This window comes from Rhinoraja longicauda, chromosome 35 (genome assembly GCF_053455715.1).
Source record: "Rhinoraja longicauda isolate Sanriku21f chromosome 35, sRhiLon1.1, whole genome shotgun sequence".
Lineage (NCBI taxonomy): Eukaryota > Metazoa > Chordata > Chondrichthyes > Rajiformes > Arhynchobatidae > Rhinoraja > Rhinoraja longicauda.
The window spans coordinates 742174-765978 of record NC_135987.1 but is presented as its reverse complement, the minus strand read 5'-3'; the positions used below and the strand labels follow the sequence as shown (position 1 = coordinate 765978).

General features: G+C 46.3%; 1 non-coding gene across 1 annotated transcript; it reads left to right on the top strand.

Moving 5' to 3' along the window:
• The first annotated feature begins 22966 nt into the window (after positions 1-22966).
• Positions 22967-23048, top strand: trnas-gcu (transfer RNA serine (anticodon GCU)). The gene has a single exon. It is a non-coding gene; the product is annotated as a tRNA-Ser (tRNA).
• The last annotated feature ends 757 nt before the right edge of the window (positions 23049-23805 follow it).

The window sequence follows — 23805 nt, the reverse complement described above, 5'->3', positions numbered from 1 at the left end:
CGTAGTCAGGATCGAACCTGTGTCTCCGGCGCTGCATTCGCTGTAAAGCAGCAACTCTACCGCTGCGCTACCGTGCCGCCCTATGATATGATATGATATGATATGATATGATATGATATGATATGATATGATATGATATGATATGATATGATATGATAACCATTGAATGGGTCATTTTTCTGCGCTCGAATCAAATGAGCGATTTGCGTGACTGTGGTCAACACGTTCCTAAGTTCCAAATCAGCAGTAGATGTGGCATAAGAAATTGGGCAAAGGGCGGCTTTGCCCCGTCTTTCATTTACGTCCAAGCTAAAATGAAAATTCCCAAATTGGTGGTCTATTCTTGAGCTCTGTCGATGGAGTTTCTGTGATTTCAGATAAATGTATACAGATAGACAGGGTGATGAGTATGTTCTCTTTGCACTTTGACCTTCATCGGTCAAGGCATTGGCTATAAAAGTTGTGATGTTATCTTGCAGTTGTGGAAGACGTTGTCGTGATTGTATTTGGTTATTGCATTCAGTGTTTCAAGTCTCGAGGAAAGGAGCTGCAGGAAGAAATTGCGCTGGCCAGGTTATTATTTCTTGGAGCGTCGGAGGCCGAAGCGTGATCTTATAGTGGTGCATAAACTCGGGAGAGATATACATTGTGTGAATGCACAGAGTCGTTCCCAGCGTTCCAGAGTTTTGAGAATAAAGAACTGGAGGTGAGTGGAGAAAGATTCGATCGGAACCCGAGGGGCAACTCCTTCAAACTGTAGGGTGCACCAGATCGGAACCAGTTGGCACTGGATATTGTTGAGGTAGGTACATTAACATAATTTGAGTCATTTAGACAGATACATGGATACGAACGATTTAGAGGGATAAGGATCAACCAGGATCACAAAACACGAGCATAGGTGTGGCATCTGAGTCGTCATGTACGAATTGGGCCCAGGAACGCAATTCCGTGATGTGTGGTTCCATGGATCTCAGTTTGTCAGACGTCCATTTCGTTCGGTAGGTGAACGTTCATCGTGCATGAACCTGCAGAATCGTGGAACCAAAGAACTATTCTAACAACTGTTGCGGTGTCCATGAAAGTAGAGAACCAGATTATCGCGCACACCATCGAGTCCTGATCGTGTGGGCTCTGATTGCATCACCCCCTCTGAAATAATTTAATGCGGACCCCCCCCCATCCATTCTGCATTCTGAATTCATTAATAGCTGCATTAGACCTTGATGGCTCTCATTGCAGATGCCATCGAGGGATTCGAGATGCCCTTACATTCTTCACCAGGACTATCTATGACTTTGGTCAGTCTGTTGCCTATAAAATATTCATGGACGTTTCCTGGCTGGTGGGCCATCGCTATATTTAGGCGGCTCAAACGGCTGGCTTCAGCAACGTTAACATTCCTTTGAGGGCTTCAAATTATTTAATAAACCCATATTCTAAAACTGATACATTGGAGTAGACAGAAACGACACCTGTTATGCTCTGGGGCACACAGGAACTGGACTCAAACGCACGACTCACACACAAGAGTCAATTTGGAGAAAATAAAGGCGTTCTTTAATTTTCACATTAAAGAACATTGCGATTCAAATCAAAACTCTAAACTTACTCAGCTACAAAAACATTAGTTACAAAAATTACTTACTAGCTATACTACGACCGAGAGCACATGAATCAGAGCACATGAATCACAATACGAACTGGCACAGGACAAAGTGAGGCGTGGACTATATATACATGAGGTAAGGGCACACAGGTGGAAACAATCAAGGCGGGGCTGACAATTACAATGGCAGGAAGTCAAGGGACCTGAAATGAGAATCTAAACACAGAACATGACACAAGACTAACAGATCTGACGGGACATTACAGTACCCCCCCTTTAGGACCGACTCCTGACGGTCCAGGCTTGTCAGGATGAGTCTTGTCAAAGTCCTTGATCAAAGTTTTGTCCAAAATGAAGCTGGCAGGAATCCAGCACCTCTCCTCAGGACCGTAGCCTTCCCAGTCGACCAGAAACTGGCGACCGCGACCTCTCTTGCGGACTGCAAGAAGTGCCTTAACTGTGTAGACCGGACCACCGTCGACGAGCCGGGGGGTGGAGGGGGCTTGGACGCGGGCACGAGTGCACTTTCCTTGACCGGTTTTATTTTGCTGACGTGGAATGTAGGGTGAACCCTTAATGACCTGGGGAGTTGTAGACGGACCGAAACAGGGTTAATGACTTTCGAAATGGGAAATGGACCCACGAACCTTGGAGCCAGCTTTCTGGCGTGGACGTGAAGTGGCAAGTCCTTTGTCGACAGCCATACCTTCTGGCCTGGGCGATAATGCGGAGTGGATCTGCGGTGGCGGTCGGCTGCCGCTTTCATCCGGGACTGACCCCGGAGTAGAACCCTCCGAGCTCCGTCCCAGATTCGGCGACAGCGTCGGATCATGGCGTGGACAGAAGACACCGTCACCTCACCCTCATAAGCCGAGAACAAGGGGGGCTGGTAGCCGTAGGCACACTGGAAGGTTGTGAGTCCCGTGGCAGCCGTAGGAAGCGTGTTGCGTGCGTACTCGACCCAGATGAGATGGTCGCTCCAGGTGGTCTGGTTCTGCGCGATCAGACAGCGCAAGCAGGTCTCGAGCTCCTGGTTCATCCGCTCAGTCTGGCCATTGGATTGCGGATGGTAACCAGAAGACAGGCTGACGGTGGCACCTATGAGGGAACAAAACTCACTCCAAAACTTGGACACAAACTGAGGACCTCGGTCCGAGACAATGTCTGTAGGGAAACCATGGATACGGAAAACGTGAGACATCATTACCTCTGCCGTCTCTTTGGCAGAGGGGAGCTTGGCCACAGCGATAAAATGTACCATCTTTGAAAATCGGTCTACCACCGTCAGGACAGTTGTGTTACCTTTGGAGGCCGGCAACCCAGTAACAAAGTCAATGGAGATGTGGGACCAGGGCCTCTGAGGGACTGAAAGTGGGTGCAGCAGGCCCGCTTGGGCTTGTCTGGAGGGCTTGCTCCTTGCACAGACAGGGCATGCGGCCACATATTCAGCTACATCCTTCTCAAGTGAAGGCCACCAAAAACGCTGTTTAACCACAAAAACAGTTCTCTTGGCACCTGGATGGCATGTGAGCAGGGACGTGTGAGCCCAGTGGATTACCTGGGGGCGCAATGTCACAGGAACAAACAAACAGTTAGTAGGACAGCCACTCGGTGCTGGAGTCTCATCATTAGCCTGCTTCACATCTGTTTCGATCTGCCAAGACACCGCTCCTACCACACGGTTAAGTGGCAGGATGGGTTCGGGTACTCTGGTATCAGGTTCAGGGTCATAAAGTCGGGACAGGGCGTCTGGTTTTGTGTTCTGGGAACCGGGCCTGTAAGGCAGAGAAAAGTTGAACCTACTAAAAAACAGAGTCCATCTGGCCTGACGTGAGTTGAGTCTCTTGGCTTTACGGATGTATTCCAGGTTCTTGTGATCTGTCCATACCAGAAAAGGCTGCTCGGCCCCCTCCAGCCAGTGCCTCCACTCCCCCAATGCGGCTCTGACCGCCAGCAGTTCTTTGTTTCCGACATCGTAATTTTTTTCTGCGGGGGTCAACTTACGTGACAGGTAGGCGCAGGGATGAATCCGGTTGTCCTTCTCCGCTCTCTGGGAAAGTACCGCCCCAATCCCCTCGTTGGAGGCATCCACCTCCACAATGAACTGTCTCTGGGGATCTGGGATGGTCAGAACAGGAGCGTTGGTGAACAATGTTTTGAGGCGCTGGAAGGCGGCTTCGGCCTGAGGATTCCACTGGAACTGGGTCTTGGAAGACGTGATAGAGTGCAGAGGAGCAGCAACAGCACTGAAGTCTCTAATAAAACGTCGGTAAAAGTTTGCAAATCCGAGAAACTGTTGCACCTTCTTTCTGTTAGTGGGGGTGGGCCAATCGGCCACCGCACTGACCTTACCAGGGTCCATCTGGATGTGGTCGGCCGATATAATGTAGCCCAGAAAGGACATTGTGTCTGCGTGGAAGTCGCACTTCTCGGCCTTCACATACAGACGGTTAGCTAAGAGCTTCTGCAACACACACTTGACATGACGCTCATGAGACTGTATGTCTGGAGAGAAGATAAGAATGTCATCAAGGTAGACAAAAACACACTCATTGAGAAATTCCCTGAGGACCTCGTTCATAAAAGCTTGGAAGACTGAAGTCTCTAATAAAACGTCGGTAAAAGTTTGCAAATCCGAGAAACTGTTGCACCTTCTTTCTGTTAGTGGGGGTGGGCCAATCGGCCACCGCACTGACCTTACCAGGGTCCATCTGGATGTGGTCGGCCGATATAATGTAGCCCAGAAAGGACATTGTGTCCGCGTGGAAGTCGCACTTCTCGGCCTTCACCCGAACGGCATCACCAAATACTCGTAGTGCCCGTTAGGGGTGTTAAACCCAGTTTTCCACTCATCCCCCTCTCTGATTCTCACTAGATGGTATGCATTCCTTAAGTCTAGTGGTGATCACATTGTACAAGGAATGATCTACAATTCTCCGAGTCTCCAGAGAACTTATCTGGTGAAGCCAGGCGTAGAATCAGCGTGGGGTTCGCAGGTGTGGTCGGAACAGCAGGCGGATGGCCGGCTGAAGGTTCAACGTGAGCCAGTGGAGAAGCTGCCGAGGTTGGGTCGAGACGAGCCAGAACCTGATGGAGTTGTACAGCGAGGTGGTTAATCTGGGTCGTCACTGATGACTGGAACTCGCTTTGTCTATCGTTCAGCTCGCGCACCCCGTGACTGACTGAGGGCAGCTGCTCCTCCTGGTGCTGGATCTTAGTGCCCTGGTTGGCAAGGGCTGATTTCCAAATCTTAGAGTCGGCTGAGTCCATATTATGACCAGTTCGTTCTGTTATGCTCTGGGGCACACAGGAACTGGACTCAAACGCACACAAGAGTCAATTTGGAGAAAATAAAGGCGTTCTTTAATTTTCACATTAAAGAACACTGCGATTCAAACCAAAAACTCTAAACTTACTCAGCTACAAAAACATTAGTCACAAAAATTACTTACTAGCTATACTACGACCGAGAGCACATGAATCAGAGCACATGAATCACAATACGAACTGGCATAGGACAAAGGGAGGCGTGGACTATATATACATGAGGTAAGGGCACACAGGTGGAAACAATCAAGGCGGGGCTGACAATTACAATGGCAGGAAGTCAAGGGACCTGAAATGAGAATCTAAACACAGAACATGACACAAGACTAACAGATCTGACGGGACATTACAACACCTATGTATTGATATATTTAATTCTTCGCTTATTTGCTGATCTATCTTCTTTCGCCAAGTCTTTTTCTACCCGAGAAAGAGAACTGTATCTCCTTCTAATATCCGAGTATCCCCGAAGTGTGGTCATTATTTCACTCCTTTAATTTTAACATTAGATGTGGTGTATTCAGGTGGATAATCGTGCAGCAATTTGTTCTGATGTTTGTTCAATGAATGGATTTAACGCCGAGTTGCAGTGAGGCCTGACGCGGTCACTGGTGATTCCTCCCTGCTGGATTTAAGCAGCCGTCAGTACCCTGCCACCTCACAGGGAAAGCGTGATATCTCCACCCCAAATACCGCCCGCTGCCGCCGCCGAAGTAAAGCCATGCTGTCGAGTAGTCTTCTTGCAGCGATTAATGATATGATGCTGAGGAAATATATATTTCGGGACATACAAAAGATATTCTACCTATCCTCGCTGCTCTCGGTATCCCGGGTAAGCAATAATAATAGGTTATTGATTCTGCAATATTTTCCAGATGAGCTTGTTCTTCGTGACGTGACAATCAGTGATTGCTGTCTCAATGGGATTGAACTTATCTATTGTAGTTTGATGGCAACAGCCGGAGCATTTCGACGGTCATGCCAAGACTTTACATACTAATTAATTATTACATTAATACTGCCGCCTTGTCATCCCCACTTAATCGTTGTCTATTTGCACCCATCCAAGAAGAATTCCCTGTTTCTCGTACGTCACTTTCTGTTGTTGGGATTCAGACGTTGTATTGCCCCCACATATATCGGACAAGCTCATTTTAAAATAGAGAATTCCCGTTTGCTAATTGAACTGAACGTAGGCGCTGGTTCTAATCAATGATGGTATTTGTTATTCTCAAGGTGCAGGAATTTCATCTGACGTGAGACATTCACTTGTCTATTTCCACACATTTGGTGCCAGCGCATCCGAACATTTCCAACATCTGGTGGTTTTATTCTGATGTCCTTGATATCCGTGTTATTTTGATATTTCTACATTAGATTATCTGTCTATTCGGAACTATATTAACGTAATTTAGCAGATTAAATAAATAGCATGAAATACCATGTGATAATCCTGGTACTTTCAGTATATTTTGTACAGCGTCTCCATTTCGCACTGAGTCCTTCGTCTGCGGGGTGGAGCAAGCTTATGTCGGTCAGTTAGTGCTTCATTCCGACATATGCCCATGGCTTCATTTGCCATTCTGTCTTAGGTTTAACACTAAACCTGGCATTTCTATGCCTGGCACAGTTTCGGGAATATCTGAGTGACACCGTGCCTTGACTTCTACTTCAAAATGAACAATCTCGGCAGAGTGTCAGCGAAGCGAATGGGGTTTATTATTATATTCTCCTTTTGCCCTGCTTGCGAATTCAAAATATATTTCAGGCGTTGTTTTCATGTATTTGAAAGAACGGATTCGGGGTTCCAACAGAGGTGGAAATATCATGTAAATTCGATCATCGAAACAAAATTCAATATGTGGTCAATTCTATAAAAAAGAACCAAAAATAGAAAACGTTCCATTTCTTCACCGGGATTGTAATTTCACCGACAAAAGGACACTTCCGCTCCAGTGACCTGGATTCGGGATTCATATTATCAAATGAAATGCACGATAGTTCGACTTGTTGAGGTGCTGTCTCACAATTTGGAAACCAGGATTAATATAGACATGCAGTGCTGTCTGTGTTCAATTTCCCGCTCTTTCCCTGATCGCGCATGAAATTCGTTTGATATCCCGCTTCCTCTCACATTCTAACGACATGACGTTTAATTGGCTAATTGACGTGTGTTGGTCGTAGTTTCTGAGGGGGGTGGCAAAATGTGTGGCGAGTTAACTAAGATTACAACAGGATTCGGACAGTGTGTGGCTGATGACCAGTGCGGTCACTAATCGAAATAGACTGTTTCCGTGTGCCGCTATTTAGCTCCCCTAGCTCACAGATGTTCTTAACAACTTTAGTGCATTTGCGCATTTGACTGATTATTTGTCATTTATAAGTTCATAATTTCATACATTATAGGTGCAGAATTAGGTCATTCGGCTCAAAGTCTACTCCGCCTTTCAATCATGGCTGATCTGTCTTTCCCTCTCAACCGGTGCCTTCTCCCCATAACCCCTGACACACGTACTAGTCAATTCATGCTTCGTGTTTTGATCTATAATTACTTAACGTTATTGTAGGTGAGCTTTTTAAGCTGCATATCCTTGTTCTTTGTTGTGTTAGTTGATAATATCATTCAAATTCTATCAAATGTCATAGGTGAAGCATTATCTCACTTTTCTTGCAATGAGGACATGGAATGTCCGATTGTTTACACAAGACATGCCACTGACTTTTTAGGCGAGCGCACTGTCCCAGCGAGAAATAATTGGGAGCTTTGCAACGTATCCTTTTCCTCTCGCGTATTTTATCAAGTGCACTGTCGATCATTGTTACATTCAACCTTATGAATTTTCTCAAATTACATATTCGACGGTGCCACCACACGTATAATAATATACTTTAACAATGTTGGATTATTTTTCACGGTCTGATGAATAGTTTCTGTTTCTTTCGCTTCCCCTTAGCTAACATACTGGTGATGATGATTCTGAATCAGAGAAGATGCGGTCTGTCTAAGTGCGTCACGACCTACATGGTGGCCATGGCGGGGGCGGATCTACTGGTTGTTATAATCGATCTCACTTTAAGACATATTCCGATTGTCTATGCAACCCAGTTTCGTTTTGTGTTGCTTCTCCCGTTATGTAACATTCACTCAATCCTGCTTTATGCAGCAACTGACTCCTCTGTTTGGTTCACTGTCACTTTCACAGTTGACCGATTTGTGGCCATCTGTTGTGGAAAACTGAAAGTTAAATATTGCACCGAGAAAACGGCGCATGTCGTTTTGGGAACAGTGACATTGTTCTTCTGTTTAAAGGACACGACATGGTATTTTCTGCACATGAAAACCTATCGCCTTGGCTATAATCCTTCATTTTGTGGTGTGGAAATGAGTGTCAGTTATTCACTTTGTGTGGGGATCAATCGAAATCCTCCATTTTATTCTCACCCCCTGTATCCCATTTGTGCTCATCCTGATGCTAAATGCCCAAACCGTCAGAAACATTGTAATCGCCAGCAGAGCCCGCAAGCGACTCCGTGGTCACGGCGGCGTGGAAAGTTGCAAAGACCCGGAGCTGGAGAGCCGAAGGAAATCTGTGATTTTACTGTTTGTTATCTCGGCAAATTTTCTCCTGTTGTGGGCGCTCTTTAAGTTTAGTTTGATTTCCAACCGTTTGTTCTGGATGGGGTATACGAATTTTAGGCCAAATGTTGTTGTAGAAGAGCTGGGATTCATGCTGCAGCTCTGCAGTTGTTGCACAAACACAATTATTTATGCTGCAACACAGGCTAAGTTTAGAGAACAATTGAAAAATCGGGTGAAATACCCGTTTTACGTAATGGCGAAATGTATAAAGTGGTAAGATATTTGAAAACTTTTACAGCGGGAGAAATCTACCGCACCTCCAATCCACCCCGTTGTCCCACACAATTGTAAACTAGGTGCATTAGGTACGCACTTCCACTTCTCATGCCAGTATCAACTATAGAAGACACTCCTCCTAACTGTCATTTAACCTCCCGTAGCCTTCATCCACCAAGTGCGGCCGCAACATCAACCGGACTTTTCCACTCCTCTTAACAAATCGAAATTTAACCCCTTCGTGCTTTCTGCCGTCCGCTCACTCAGTACACATCCGAATAACGTCAACAAGCTCAGCTGATAACGAATATGTTGCTGGAGTACAGTAGACTGATCCCTCGGATACATCCTTGTACTCACCCCTGAGTCACAGCTCCTCTGCGAACATCAGGCCACCGTCTCTCAAACCATTATCACAGTTCTCTCCGCCCATATTAGTGGGGATTCCATCAGCACCTGATCGCGCCTCTTCTGGGGAGTGCAATATAGCTTGTTGCCATCTACAGGGAGCGGCAGGAAGACCACGGGTCATGTGTGTGCCTGAAATAGGCGTGGATGATAAGACCCGAATGAACACGAACATCATTTCCAGTAAAACACACCCCTTAAAAACCCATTCACTTCAGATGACATTGCAGTAACATTCATATAGCCGCCGTCTAACCCCGCGCTTATCCACATTGCAGATCGGACTGCATCCCATGACTCTCCTATCAACTCTCCAGATTTCTATATGCAAATCAGTATGGATCGAAATTGTGGAGACCACACACAGAACATGTCACCGGTTTAATACCATAACCCCTGAACCACTTGATCCACTTCAAGTTACTAGTTCTTAGTATCCGCATCTATTTTTCAGAGGGGAATTTCAAATAACCACTATCAACCACTGATCCGTCATTTCACTTTTCGGCATGTTTAGTTTTAGTTTCATTTCAGTTTAGAGATAGAGCGCGGAAACAGGCCCTTCGGCCCATAGAGTCAAAGAGTCATAGAGTCATAGAGTCATAGAGTCCTACAGCACAGAAAGAGGCCCTTCGGCCCATCGTGTCCGTGCCGCCCGTTACCAAACATGTCTAATTTTAATCCCATTTTCCCGCATTTTGACCGTAACCCTGAATGTTGTAGCATTTCAAGTGCCCATCCAAATGCCTCTTAAACGTTGTGAGTGTTCCCGACTCCACCACAACCACAGGCAGTGAGTTCCAGACTCCAACCACCCTCTGGGTGAAAATGTTCTTTCTCACATCCCCCGAAACCTCCTCCCCTTACCCTGTATCTATGTCCCCTCGTTGTTGAACCTTCCATCAGTGGAAGAAGTTCCCCGCCATCTACCCTCATGATCTTGTACACCTCGATCATGTCCCCTCTCAGCCTTCTCTGCTCCAGGGAAAACAACCCCAGTCTGCTCAGTCTCTCCTCATAGCGGAGGCCCTTCATCCCTGGCAGCATCCTGGTGAATCTCCACTGCACCCTCTCCAAAGCTATCACATCCTTTCTATAATTTGGTGACCAGTACTGTACACAATACTCCAACTGTGGCCTGACCAGTGTTCTGTACAATTCCATCATTACCCCCTACTTTTATATTCGATGCCCCGGCTAATGGAGGCCAGTAACCCATATGCCTTTTTGACCACCCAGTCCACCTGTCCTGCTGCCTTCAAGGATTGTGTACCTGTACTCCAAAGTCCCTCTGTACCCCTGTCTTCCCTAGGGTCCTTCCATTCATGGTGTACTCCCTCTCCAAGTTATTCCTGCCAAAGTGCATCGCCTCACCCTTTTCAGGATTAAATTCCATCTGCCACTGCTCCGCCCATCTGACCATCTCATCTATATCTTCCTGCAGCTTGCAGATCGGTCCCTCGCTATTCACCCCCCCAACTTTGTGTCATCTGCAAACTTAATGATCATGCCCTGTACGTTGACATCCAGATCATTAATGTAGATTACAAACAGTAAGGGACCCAACACCGATCCCTGCGGCACCCCACTGGACACCGGCCTCCAGTCACAGAAGCAACCTTCTACCATCACCTTCTGTCACTCAGCCAGTTTTTTATCCATTTTGCCAAGGTGCCCTGGATCGCATGGGCTCTTACCATCTTGACTAGTCTCCTGTGTGGGGCCTTGTCAAAAGCCTTACTGAAATCCATGTATGCCACATCCACTGCACTACCCCCATCTACCTCCTTGGTCACCCCTTCAAAAAATTCAATCAAGTTAGTCAGACACGACATTCCATTAACAAAGCCATGTTGACTATCCTTAATTAACCCTCGACCCTCCAATTGAAGACTGATTCTGTCCCTCAGAATCTTTTCTAGCAGCTTCCCCACCACTGATGTCAGACTCACCGGCCTGTAGTTCCCAGGTTTATCCCTACTGCCCTTTTTAAATAATGGCACCACATTAGCTATCCTCCAGTCCTCCGGTACATCCCCTGTTGCAAGAGAGGCTCTGATAATTTGTGCCAGAGCCCCCGCAATCTCCTCCCTTGCCTCTCTCAGCATCCTGGGATACATCTCGTCAGGGCCCGCAGACTTATCCACTTTTAAACCTGCCAGAGCCTCCAGCACCGCCTCCCTGTCAATAGCAATATGATCAAGAACATCACAACCCTCCTGCTCCATTTCTAAGTCCGCATCCCCCTCCTCCCTCGTAAAAACAGATGCAAAAAAATCATTTAAAACATCTCCTACATCCTCTGGCTCCACGCACAGCTTTCCACTATGGTCCCTGATGGGCCCCGCTCTTTCCCTCGTTATCCTCTTACCCTTGATATACTTATAGAACACTTTGGGATTTTTTTTATTTTGCCCGCTAGTGGTATTTCATGGCCCCTTTTTGCTCTCCTAATTTCTTTTTTAAGAACCGCCCTACACCTTCTGTATTCCTCTAATGATGCCTGTGCCTTAAGTTCTTTATGCCTTCGAAAAGCCCCCCATTTTTTCGAATCAATCCGCGCCTATCTGCGATCCCCGCACACTACGCTGTCCTATACAGAAGGAACAAGTTATAAATACACCAAGCCATTTAACCTACGAACCTGTGGTCTTTGAAGTATGGAAAGGAACCGGAGATCTCGGAGAACACCCACGAAGGATACGGGGAGAACGTACAAACTCCGTACAGACAGCACCCGTCGTCATCATCGAAAATCCTGGTTTGTGACGCAGTTAGGCAGCAAATCTACCGCTGCGTCACTGTACCGCACTAAATTACTTTCCTTCCCGAGCTCAATTTCTTTCCTTAGTTTTGGAGATACAGCGCGGATACAGGCCCTTTGGCTCAGAGAGTCCACGCCGCCCATCGATCACCCGCACACTAGTTCTATCTTGTACGCGAGAGGCAATTTTTACAGAAGTCATTTAACCCACAATCCCGCACATCTTTGGGATGTGGGAGGATACCGGAACACCCGGAGAAAACCCACGCGGTCACAGGGAAAGCGTTCAAACTCTGTACAGATATCACCCGAGGTCAGGATCGAACCCGCCGCGTGCTCATTTTGTTAACATGGGTCGGGTACCTGCGGTCCTTAAAACTTACGTTTGGCCCGGTTTCCGATCTGTCGTTCAACATGCTCCTTTCTGATTCTAGACGCCGCTTTGAAATTTACCAGAGCGCCGTTTCTTGCGACCACGTTAATACTCCACGTCGCTTCAGAGGTTTATTGAAAACAAATTGGGTTAACTGAAAAGGTTAATGTCTTAAATTCTGACCTGTTAAAAATGGTGAAATAAAATTTTGTCCCGGTAATAATTAATACATTTGTCTGGAAAACACTCTTGTACGGCACTGTCGGAATAATCGAACGGGCAACCCATAACCGATCCATGTATCACTGTGGACATTTAGTGGACGGGCGTGCTGGCTTACACGGATCCATGTCCTCTCAAAGGACATGTTACACTTCCTCAAAAATCTGGCGAACCTCTGTTGCAGGTGTGCACTTCCTTAATTACCCAGAACGGTTATGCACACAGTATCCTGCTCAATATCCAGTACATTCCGTTCCCGAATGTTCAGGTAATTAAGTATATATCAAGAATATATCGACGAATCAACTCTGCATTATCATCTCAATCCGCATTGCCACCTTTCTATCATCAGCAAAGTGGGATGCGGCGGCCTCAACCAATGATTGACGTGGGGTGAGAGCTGCTGAGTTCCGCGCGTGGAGTCCTGCTGTATTGGCCCTGCTGCAGAATTCACAGTCTCAGCTGATGACATACTATTGCAACTCTTAATTGTCGAGTATTCGACAGCCAATTACGGCTTGTATGTTGTCTATTGTCTATTCAAGAGAGAGCAAGATAGAGCTCTTAAAGATAGCGGAGTCAGGGGATATGGGGAGAAGGCAGGGATGGGGTACTGATCGTGAATGATCGGCCATAATCATATTGAATGGCGGTGCTGGCTCGAAGGGCTAAATGGCCTACTTCTGCACCTATTGTCTATTGTCTATTGTTTATTCACCTAATGCCGAATGTTGTCAATAAACGCAATGTTACTGCTTTGGTGCCAGCTTATCGCAGTTCTCTAGAAAGTTCTAGCTCGCAATTGGCCGGAAAAGGAGCGGCAGCATGGAGCAACAAGTCCGATGATGTGTCGGAGCATCTGAATTGGTTCATTGAATAGCAAATAAATTTAAAGAAAAATGCAGCGGAACGGCCAATTAGGAGCCACAATGTTGGGAGAGAGGCTGTGTGGAGTTCATGGGTGAATCTTTAGTTCACGAGTCTCAAGAGTTGTGTGGAGGTCAAGTGCGACTCTTTAGCCCGAGTCTCAAATGCTGTGTGGATGTCAAGTGCGAGTGCGGTTCAAGACTCTTAGAGGCTAGTAGACTATTAAAGGCAGACAGGTTCAGTCCGCTGTTTTGCGCGAGACTCTTCATTTTATTATTTGTTCAGTTGCTGTGGTGATGTGGTGATAGCAGGTAAGTTGGCACAACGCTCCTTCTGCAGGATGTGGGATGTCGGGGAAACTGTTGGTGTCTCAGATGGCTTCACCTGTGGAAATTGTGGCCACGTGACCTCAGGAACTTCCCGAAAATGCCAACTTCTTGCACCGGGCGAATAACGAGGTTGTCATGTCGAAAGTGCAGGAAGATAGACGGTGGGTAACCAAAGGGAAGATAATTAAACAAGTAGTGCTGTGACCCCTGCAGCCACCCCTTCAAAACAGACACAACGTTTTGGGTGCAATCGGGGAGATGACACAACAATGTTGAGCAGCAATGGAAGGGAGGGCTGTGACGCCGATCCTGGCAGTAGGGAATAGTGATGTCAGGCAGAGCAATAGCGGTAGACGACACATAGGTATGGGGTGCAGACAGGACATTCTGCAGCAGCATTCGAGAATCCAGGATGGTGTGATGCCTCCCTGGTGTCAGGGACCAGGGTGTCTTAGAGCGGCTGCATCTTTTCCTCAATGCCATCGGGATTACCCGAAAATCGTTGTTCATATTGGCACAAATTATATACGTAGGAAAAGAAGGGAAGTTATGCAATATGAGTGCGGAGTGTGAGATAAAAAGATAAAAATCATGACCACCAGGGTAGTGATCTCTACATTTATTTCAGTGCCGCGTGCCGAGTGAGGGTAGGAACAAGAAGTTAAGGGAGATTAATATGCATCTGAGGCGTTCGTGCATGGGACAGGAATTGAGATTTCTGGACCATTAGAAGATCTTCTGGAGCAGTGCCGACCTGTACAAGAGGGATGTGTTGCAGCGAATCTGCAGTGAAACCAGTATTCTGACAGGCAGGTTCGGTAGTGCTAAACGGGCGGGTTTAAACTAGATTGGAATGGGGTGGGATCTTATACCGGACTGAGCCAGGTGAGATGTTGTATGTTGGTGAGGAGAGCGATGAGAGGAGGTTTAGTGCACAGAATAGCCAGGAGAATGACAGAGAGTGAAGAAGGACTGTCAGGTTAAATTGCAATGATAATAATGCAAGAGGCCTGACGAGTAAGGCAGTTGAACTTTGGGAATGGATGATTACCCAAATGGTAACGGGAATTAAATAAACGCAATATGACGGGAAATTGCAGGCAACTTCAAGACTAATAGGGTTGCCATGTGAGGGATATTTAAATTACCCGATAGAGACTTGGTTTGCCATAGCGCCAAATGGTTAGATGGGGTGCCAATTTGTGAAGTATATTGAGGAATGTTTTGTCGAAAAATATTTAGAGAGACCTAGAAGGGACAGGTCTATTATTCACCTTTGTTTCGTGAATTGAACAAGTGACTGGCGTGCTAGTGGGCGATAGTTTTAGGACCAGTGACTATAGTTTTGTTGGCACTGACATAACTATAGATAAGATAAGGGCTGGTCCACATTTTTGTGTTCTAATTTGCGGTAAAACTAAATTTAATGGCATTGAACAAATTGATTTGGTAGGTTGTTTACAGTCGAATGGAAGGCCGGATAGTAGAATGCTTTGATTCGTTCTATATTGAGAGTTCAAAGTATGCATGCTCCCGTTAGAGTGTAGGGCGAGGCAATTAGCACCAAGAAGCCTTGGATTACGAGTGAAATTGAGGGTCTCGTTAGGGAAAAACAGGTCAGGTGTAGACAGGTAGGATCGCGTGTATCCCTGGAGTAATACAGAGTACTTAGGATTATGAATAAGAAGAAAATCAGAAGGGAAATAACTGGACATGAGAGGGCTCCGGGAGAAATCATGCAGAATTATAACGGATGTTTCAATATGTCCATCTGGGGGGAAAAGGTGATTAGAGGGAGAATAGCGGGTCTTCGGAAACCGTGATGATGGTCTCTGTGTGGAGCTGTAAGATTTGAACTACGTCTCAATGAATAGTCCTCTTCGCTTTTTCTCATTCCATCACCCTGTGCCCCAATGGTACTTATTATCACATGTTCCCATACAGTGGGATTATTTGGTTTGCATACAATTCAGTAAAATCATACGATACATAAGCACAATCATAAATCGGTGCAAATGTGCAACTGACTCTCTGATCCTCGCCCGACAGTGCGCGCGCGTTCCTCTACGCGAATGTGACATTCCCTGTGTATTCGTGTGTTTGTTTCTCAGAGTTTGTCTGAGTTTGTTTATATGCCTTCGTGTGTTTGTTTCTCCGAATTTGTCCGTGTCTGTTTATATTGCACGTGACCGTTGTATCCAGAGTATGTTTATGCATGCCGCTATCATTTAGAGCGGTTTCATTCGTCTCTATGTCTGCCTGACTGTGTACTTGTGCCTGCCTGCCTCTGCATTTCATGCTGATTTTACCCTTTTGTTGTTTTTCACATCCACCACACTCGTTGATGTGATCCTCCTCCTTCTGCCGAGGTTGCCTCGGCAGAAGGAGTTCGTGCTCCTGCGAATGGCTGGTATTGGTATCCCCAACCCCGGGAACCGCGGATGACTTCAGACTGCAAAGGTGGTGCGCATAGACGTAGACGGAAAGACGAAACGAGGTTGGAGAGAGATGGGATATTCACTATCATTTATCCAGAACACTGGAGCTGATCAGACACCTCTTACGGATCCCTTAATCTCTCACCACGAATGAAACGTTATCGCAAAATAACGTGATGAATATAGCAAGGGCAAATTTTAAATGAAAGCCACACACGCAAACACACAAATAAACATGATAGTTGAATTCAGGTTATTATTCCTTTCTAGACACAAAAAGCTGGAGTAACCCAGCGACACAGACAGCATCTCCCGCTGCGTGACGTTTCGGGTCGTGACCCTTCTTCAGACCGTTTCGGGTCGAGACCCTTCTCTCTCGCTGAGTAACTCCATCTGTTTGTGTCCATCTTCGGTTTAAACCAACATCTGCAGTTCCTTCCTAGACATTATTCCTTTCAATTCTGAATGTGGCTCGGGTGGACGGAAGGGTAGGTTCCCTCCGTTAACATATCCACAAGCATGCAAAATCCTCAAAGTCCTGCAGCGGCACAGCTATGTTTGCCAGCACTGCCCCTCGGACGGTGTATGACTTCCTTTGCCCTTACCTTCTGACAGCATGTTTTCCATAACATATTCTCTCCGATTGTGTAGTATTCCTCCAGCACCACTTGTCCGACAGTTCAATACAACCATTATCAGAGACATTGCCGATGTTCGGCGCTGCATCGGTACAGACGTCCCAACAATGGTTCTACTTTGTTCCCATAGGGATAAAATGAAATAGTGAAATAGAATGACAAAAAACAAATTATCTCGAAGAAAGATGAAATCTCGAAGTTAAATATTTGGACAGGTGACAAATATTTATTTACCCAGTAAAAACATTTCCGAAGTTTGTATGAGATTTTTAATTTTAGAGATAAAACACGGATACAGGCCCTCGGACCACCAAATCCGCACCGCCCATATATCACCCGTTTACGATGGGTTACCCCACATACTAACCCATACCTTACACAGTCATGGCAATGCACAAAGAGCAATTAACCCTCAAAGCCGCAGGTATTTGGATTGGAGAGGAAACTAAACAGTCAGCACCCGAGGACAGGATCGAACGTGGGTCTGTGGTATTATGAGGCAGCAACTCTAGCGGATTGTTGTTTTCTTCTAATCTTCTTACAATGCATTTGATCACTCAGACATCAGATATTTTCGATTGGCATCGGGCGATTGATACCAGTCAGTGGGACGGAGAAAATGAAACGATTCGCATCGTCGCTTTCTCTTGACAATTTATAATATCATTCGTCAACAGCTTCCCATCCTCTCCCTCTGCATGGTGACGGACGCTCACTGCCGTTAACACAGTCTTAACAGCGCCCTACAGTTACTGGGCTCAAACTCACTTAGACCATCTCCGACATCTCGCTACCATTTCTGGATCTCACCGTCTCCATTAAGGGCTACCGTTTCTGGGTCTCACCGTCTCCATTAAAGGAGACAGACTATTGACGGCATCTACTACAAATCTACTGACTCCCATAGCTATCTAGACTACACTTCTTCCCACCCTGCTTCCTGTAAAAACTCTATCTGCAACTCCCAATTCTTCCGTCCACGCCGCATCTGCGCCCAGGATGAGGTTATTCATACTAGATCATCGGTTCCTCATTCATTAGGAAACGTACGTTCCCCTCTTCCATTATGAATGAGGCTCCCAGTGGGGTCTCCTCGATATTCCGCAGCTCCGCTCCTGCTCCCCCTCCTCCTATTCGCAAGACGGTCAGAGGTCCCATTATCCACACCTTCCACCCCATCAGTCGTCGTATACAGCAGATGATCCTCCAAAACTTTCGCACGTGCAACGGGATCCCACTACTGGCCACATATTTCCTACTCCATACCTTTCTGGTATCCGCAGAGACCGTTCATCCGCGACTGCCTGATCAACTCGTCCCTTCTCGTCCCTTCTCACCCAAACAAACCCCTCCCCAGGTACTTTTCCCCTGCAACCGCAGGAGATGCAACACCTGTCCCTTTACCTTCCCCTCGACTCCATCCAACGACCCCGACAGTACTTTCAGATGAGGCAGAGGTTCACTTGCACCTCCTCCAACATCATCTACTGTATCCGCTGTTCCAGGTGTCAACTTATGTACATCGGGGAGATCAAGTGCAGGCTCGGCGATCGTTTCGCTGAACACCTTTGCTCAGTCCACCTTAACCTATCTGATGTCCCGGTTGCTCAACACTTTAACTCCCCTCCTATTCCAAATCTGACCTTTCTGTCCTGGGCCTCTTCCGTTGTCAATGTGAGGCCCAGCGTAAATTGGAGGAACAGCACCTCGTATTTCCCCTGGGTAGCTTACCCCCTGCGGTATGACCATTGACTTCTCTAACTTCAAACAGCCCCTGCTTTCCCACTGTCTAATGGCATCATGGCTTTCATAACAAGAGGAGTTGAGTATAGCAGCCAATAGGTCCTTCTGCAGTTGTACAGGGCCCTGATGAGACCACACCTGGAGTATTGTGTGCAGTTTTGGTCTCCATATTTGAGGGAGGACTTTTTTGCTGCTGTGGGAGTGCAGCGTGGGTTCACGAGGTGAATTCGCGGGATGGCTGGACTGTCATATGTTGAAAGAATGGAGCGACTGGGCTTGTATACACTTGAAGTTAGAAGGATGAGAGGGGATCTTATTGAAACATATAAGATTATTAAGAGATTGGACACGCGAGAGGCAGGAAACATTTTCCCGATGTTGGGGGAGTGCAGAACCAGGGGCCTTCGTTTAAGAATAAGGGATAGGCCATTTAGAACGGAGACGAGGGGAACGTTTTTCACCCAGAGAGTTTTGAATATGTGGAAATCTCTCCCTCAGAAAGCAGTGGAGGCCGATTCTCTCAAGATGCTTTGAAGAGAGAGTTAGATAGAGCTCTTAAAGATAGCGGAGTCAAAGGATATGGGGAGAAAGCAGGGAAGGGGTACTTATTGTGGATGATCTGCCATGATCACAGTGAATGGCGGTGCTGACCCGAAGGGCCGAATGGTCTACTCCTGCGTCCATTGTCTATTGTCTAGTGTCTATTGTCTCCATCCTCTCCTCCTTCCCAGGTCTCACTGTCTCTGACTACATTCTATCTCTGTCCCTCCCACTCCCATGACATCGGTCTGAAGCAGGCTCTCGACGCGAAGCGTCACCCATTTCTTCTCTCCTGAGATGCTGCCTGTCCCGATGAGTTATTCCAGCATTTCGCGTCTCCCTTCAATTTGAACCAGCATCTGCAGTTCTTTCCTACACGCATAGTTTATATTGTTCGCTTACGATGTAAGAGCAAGGCCTGATGGATGAGGCCAAGCACCATCAGGCGGGAAACCCATTGAAAATGCCACATAAAAAGTCACAATTTCTGTATTTGGCTTAGGGAGCTGGCACATTTCCCTTTTCGTTCACTGATTGGGACTTATTCGTTTTCTCCAAAACTTCGCCTTTGACGGTCGTTTACGCTCTGTCAATTCTTGTGACATGTACATTTTTGAATAATATCTTTCCAGAGAAGCAAAATTTGCAATATATTATTGCTAAACCTGGCAAAGCTCAGCCATGACTGTGTGCATGCCTCATATCTACGGAAGCAACATTCACCGTGTGCTGCATTTTGGTAGGAACAACTGCGGGTACTTGCGGACAACACTGATGAGAAAAATCCATGTTAGCCTCTGTGACCTCGGCGTGATTCCAACACTCTTCCTTCTGATCTGGAGTCGGACGCGCTACCGTTGCGCCACGAGGTCTGATGCCAATGTTTATGCAGTGGAAGCAATCTGACTGAATGGGCTGAGTGGGAGAGATACATCCACACAGCATTGTTCATGTGTGCAGGATGTCCGCAATGCCATCGAGGTGCTGCGGATCGCAGGCAAGGCTCAGGCGGAGAAATGCCATTTCTTGTGTGAGCGGCACCTACGAGCTGCTTTCTCTTCACTGATCCTGTCTCGCTCAGCGGATACAGTTTCTGGGCAGCCTGTCTCATTGGTGCATTCGTTGGAATCACTAAGTTGGATTTTAATCCAACCTTCAGTTTCCTCGGCCCGGTCCGTTCTGGATTGTATGTTCAGAGATCCGGTTTACAACGTGGCGGCTATTTATATTTCCCGGGCTAGGTTTTAGCGACTTTAGCCGCTGGCCACGTGTGTCAACACTGACTCCAAAGTCGCGCTGAGAATATCCCGATTGCGGCGATGCTGTGACCTGATCCATCTGATCCCTCACGCCACCGTCAGCACCAAGACTGGATTCGGTGGTACGTTGATGCACACAGAGAGTTGTGAATTTGTGGAATTTTGTGCCACAGAAGGCAGTGAAGGCCAATTCACCGGATGAATTTAAAAGAGAGTTAGATAGAGCTCTAGCGATCAGTGGAATGAAGGGATATGGGGAGAAGGCAGGCAAAGATTACTGATTGTGGATGATCAGCCATGATCACAACGATTGGCGGTGCTGGCTCGAAGGGTCAAACGGACTCCTCCTGCATCTATTTTCTATGTTTCTATGTTTCCATGTTCGACAGAGTTTGACCGTTTGAAACCGGTGGAAACGGCTTGAAATCTTTCAACAACTGATTTTTCACATATCTGAAAACATCCCTCGATTTCCTTTAATATATAATTTATGTTAAGGTGGTAATACCGAGCTGTGGTTGAGCTCCCATATCAATGCCGATGTGGCGTAGGTTTCATCTTTAGTTATTTCTTGCAGGAAAATATACCATTCGTAGAAATTATGCTCACAAGACTTGATATCGTGCGTGGGGGGAAGAGAGTGGGCGTGGGGGGAAGAGAGTGGAAGTTTTGTTGCCTTCCATCACAGTGAGGGGGTGTTTGGAGTCACTGTGATGGATGTTTGTGTTGGGGTCGTGTGTCCGGTGTTCTTCTCTTTTTTGTTGTGTTCTGTGACTGCTGTAATTTCGTTCGGTATCTGTACCGAATGACAATAAAGTTCTGTAGTTCTGTATTACAACTGTTCTATCTCACAATTACGAATCAATACAAAACCGTAAAATATAAATCTCAAAATCTCCACTTGTAACTGAACTCGCTTAACCCGAGACCTTCGTCCAGCGAAAACGCAACCGTCCAAATCGCAGACTTTCGCGTCAATCAGCTGAATATAGTGCAATCGCCCACATGTGTATGAAATACTCCAACCTCAGTTCTCTAATCGTGCATTCTAATGTTCTATATATAGATTGCTTAATCCCATCTACTTCTCGGATAAAAGTCACTGCCGAGGAAGGGAAATAACACGATCTTCACTGCACGAAATATCAGAAGGAGTTGGAAAAATCATTTACAAAAGGCTTACGAACGTTTCTTTTTTTAAAAGTGAGGAGAATAGCAGCAGACCGAAACAAAACAGATCTGTCGAGCAAGCTGGCAGTTTATGGATAGGTGCTTGTCGACAACAGTTGGGCAAATCGATGCACTTTAACTCAAAGCAAGTATAGGTTTATTGTACACCAAAGTTCGCAGACTAGTTGTATCGTGTAGAAAAGTTGGCCTCAGCCCCTCAATTTCATCGCGAACGTACGACTTGCAAATTGAGCTCCGAATCTCATCTGGCTTGAAAGGTTTATACACTGAAGGAAGCAGGTAGAAATATACAACATCGTTCTCACCGCACATTCACTGTTAATATTGGAGATTCTATGTCAGACCTTCTATATTTCAATTGATCGAATAGTTTTTTTTCTTTGGAACTGATGACAAAATATAGACGTACAGAACAGAGAGTAAAGACCCAATTTTCCTCGTTTGCTGTGGGAGCAGATATAAAATTAATGGCTGCCCCGCAGTTTCTCGCCGCCTTTCACACACCCAGAGAAAACTGGGTTCGTCAAATTACTCTTGATAATCTAAAGAATGACGTCTTGGAATGTTTCCGTAATGATGCAGCTCGTGAACAGAATCTTTAGTTGCCCTAGTCGACCGACAAGTATTGCTCCAGTTGCAAACTGTCCTCGCGGAAAGAGTGACTGTGATAGGATGACCGATTTCGTTCAGACTGGATCCATCAAGTCCTATCTAAGAAATGGAAACTGTTAATGAACGAGTTGTGGTTTGGTTTAGTTTAGTTTAGTTTAGAGATACAACGTGGAAACAGGCCCTTCGGCCCGCCGAGTCCGCGCCGACCAGCGATTCCCGCACATTAACACAAGCGTACACACACGAAGGACAATTTACACATACCAAGTGTACAAACCCAAGCCAATTAACCTACAAACCTGTACGTCTTTGGAGTGTGGGAGGAAACCGCAGATCTAGGGGAAAACCCACGCGGTCACGGGGAGAACGTACAAACTCCAAACAGTCAGCACCCGTAGCCCAACCCGGGTCTCCGGCGCTGCATGCGCTGTAAGGCAGCAACTCTACCGTTGCGCCACTATGCTCTACCTCTACCGTTGCGCCACCCTGCCGCCGTTATGGTGGATGGGTAAGATATATTACAACACACGACGACATTCGTGCAAGCATCTGTATTTCGACAAGCGATTTGAATCTTGCAAAAATACATACTTTCCACCAAAACACAAAAGCACCTTGAATGCTTCGGAAACAAAACAATAAACCTCGGGATTGAGACCATTTTAGAATTTGGCCAAAGATGACCAAGATACTGCAATTGGAAAGCGAAGACGGAACATAAAATTAAAAGTGGGAAAGATGAAAGCAGTTTGTAAGAGCTGAAAAGCAATTAAAATCTCGCTCGAAACCAGACGAGGTGGCCGAGAGGTTAAGGCGATGGACTGCTAATCCATTGTGCTTTGCACGCGTGGGTTCGAATCCCATCCTCGTCGTGGACCGTCGTTACATTCGGCACAGCTACATTGTTTTGTTTACATTATTTCGATATATCAACTGCTCTCATCTAACGCAATGTCGCACTAATCAGCCTACTTTGTGTTTCCTGAAAGCATCAGATGACCATTGGAACTTGCGACCACATTTGGAGAAAGAATAGAATTAAGGTCGAGAAAGATGGCGTGAGGATCCGGGAATATTCCCTCTCGCCGATACAGACAGGGTAGACTGTCGTAATCTTTTCCCCATGATTCAAATATCACACATAAGAGGACATGACGTTAAGGAACGAGCGGCAAAATTGAAGGAGATGTGCGGACCAAGTGTTTTCACAGTGGGTCCTGGGTGCCAGGAATGCACCACCAGGCTGGCAGGAGAGGCAGGTACGATAATGGCATTTGAGAGGTGTTTGAATGGGCACATGTAATGCAATCACGGAGGTGATATTGTCACAAGGTATGAGGCCAGCCATGTAAAACTGGGGCACTTATTTATTTTAGCGTTCAGTTTTGGTTCCATTTACAGCTCTGGCAGTCTCTTTTCACGTCCGCGGTATAAACGTCTCAGCGTCGTCGTGAATCTTCGATTTTCCACTTAGGAGACGTGCTTATTAGAAATATTAAATGTGAGATATTGTTTAAAAGATGGGAATTTGATTCTCTAGTGACATCCAACAGTAAAGCCTAGAGTAGGTCAAATACTGTCCGATTGAGTGGTGGGGCGGGAGTGTATTATCACGATTGACGGGGTAAT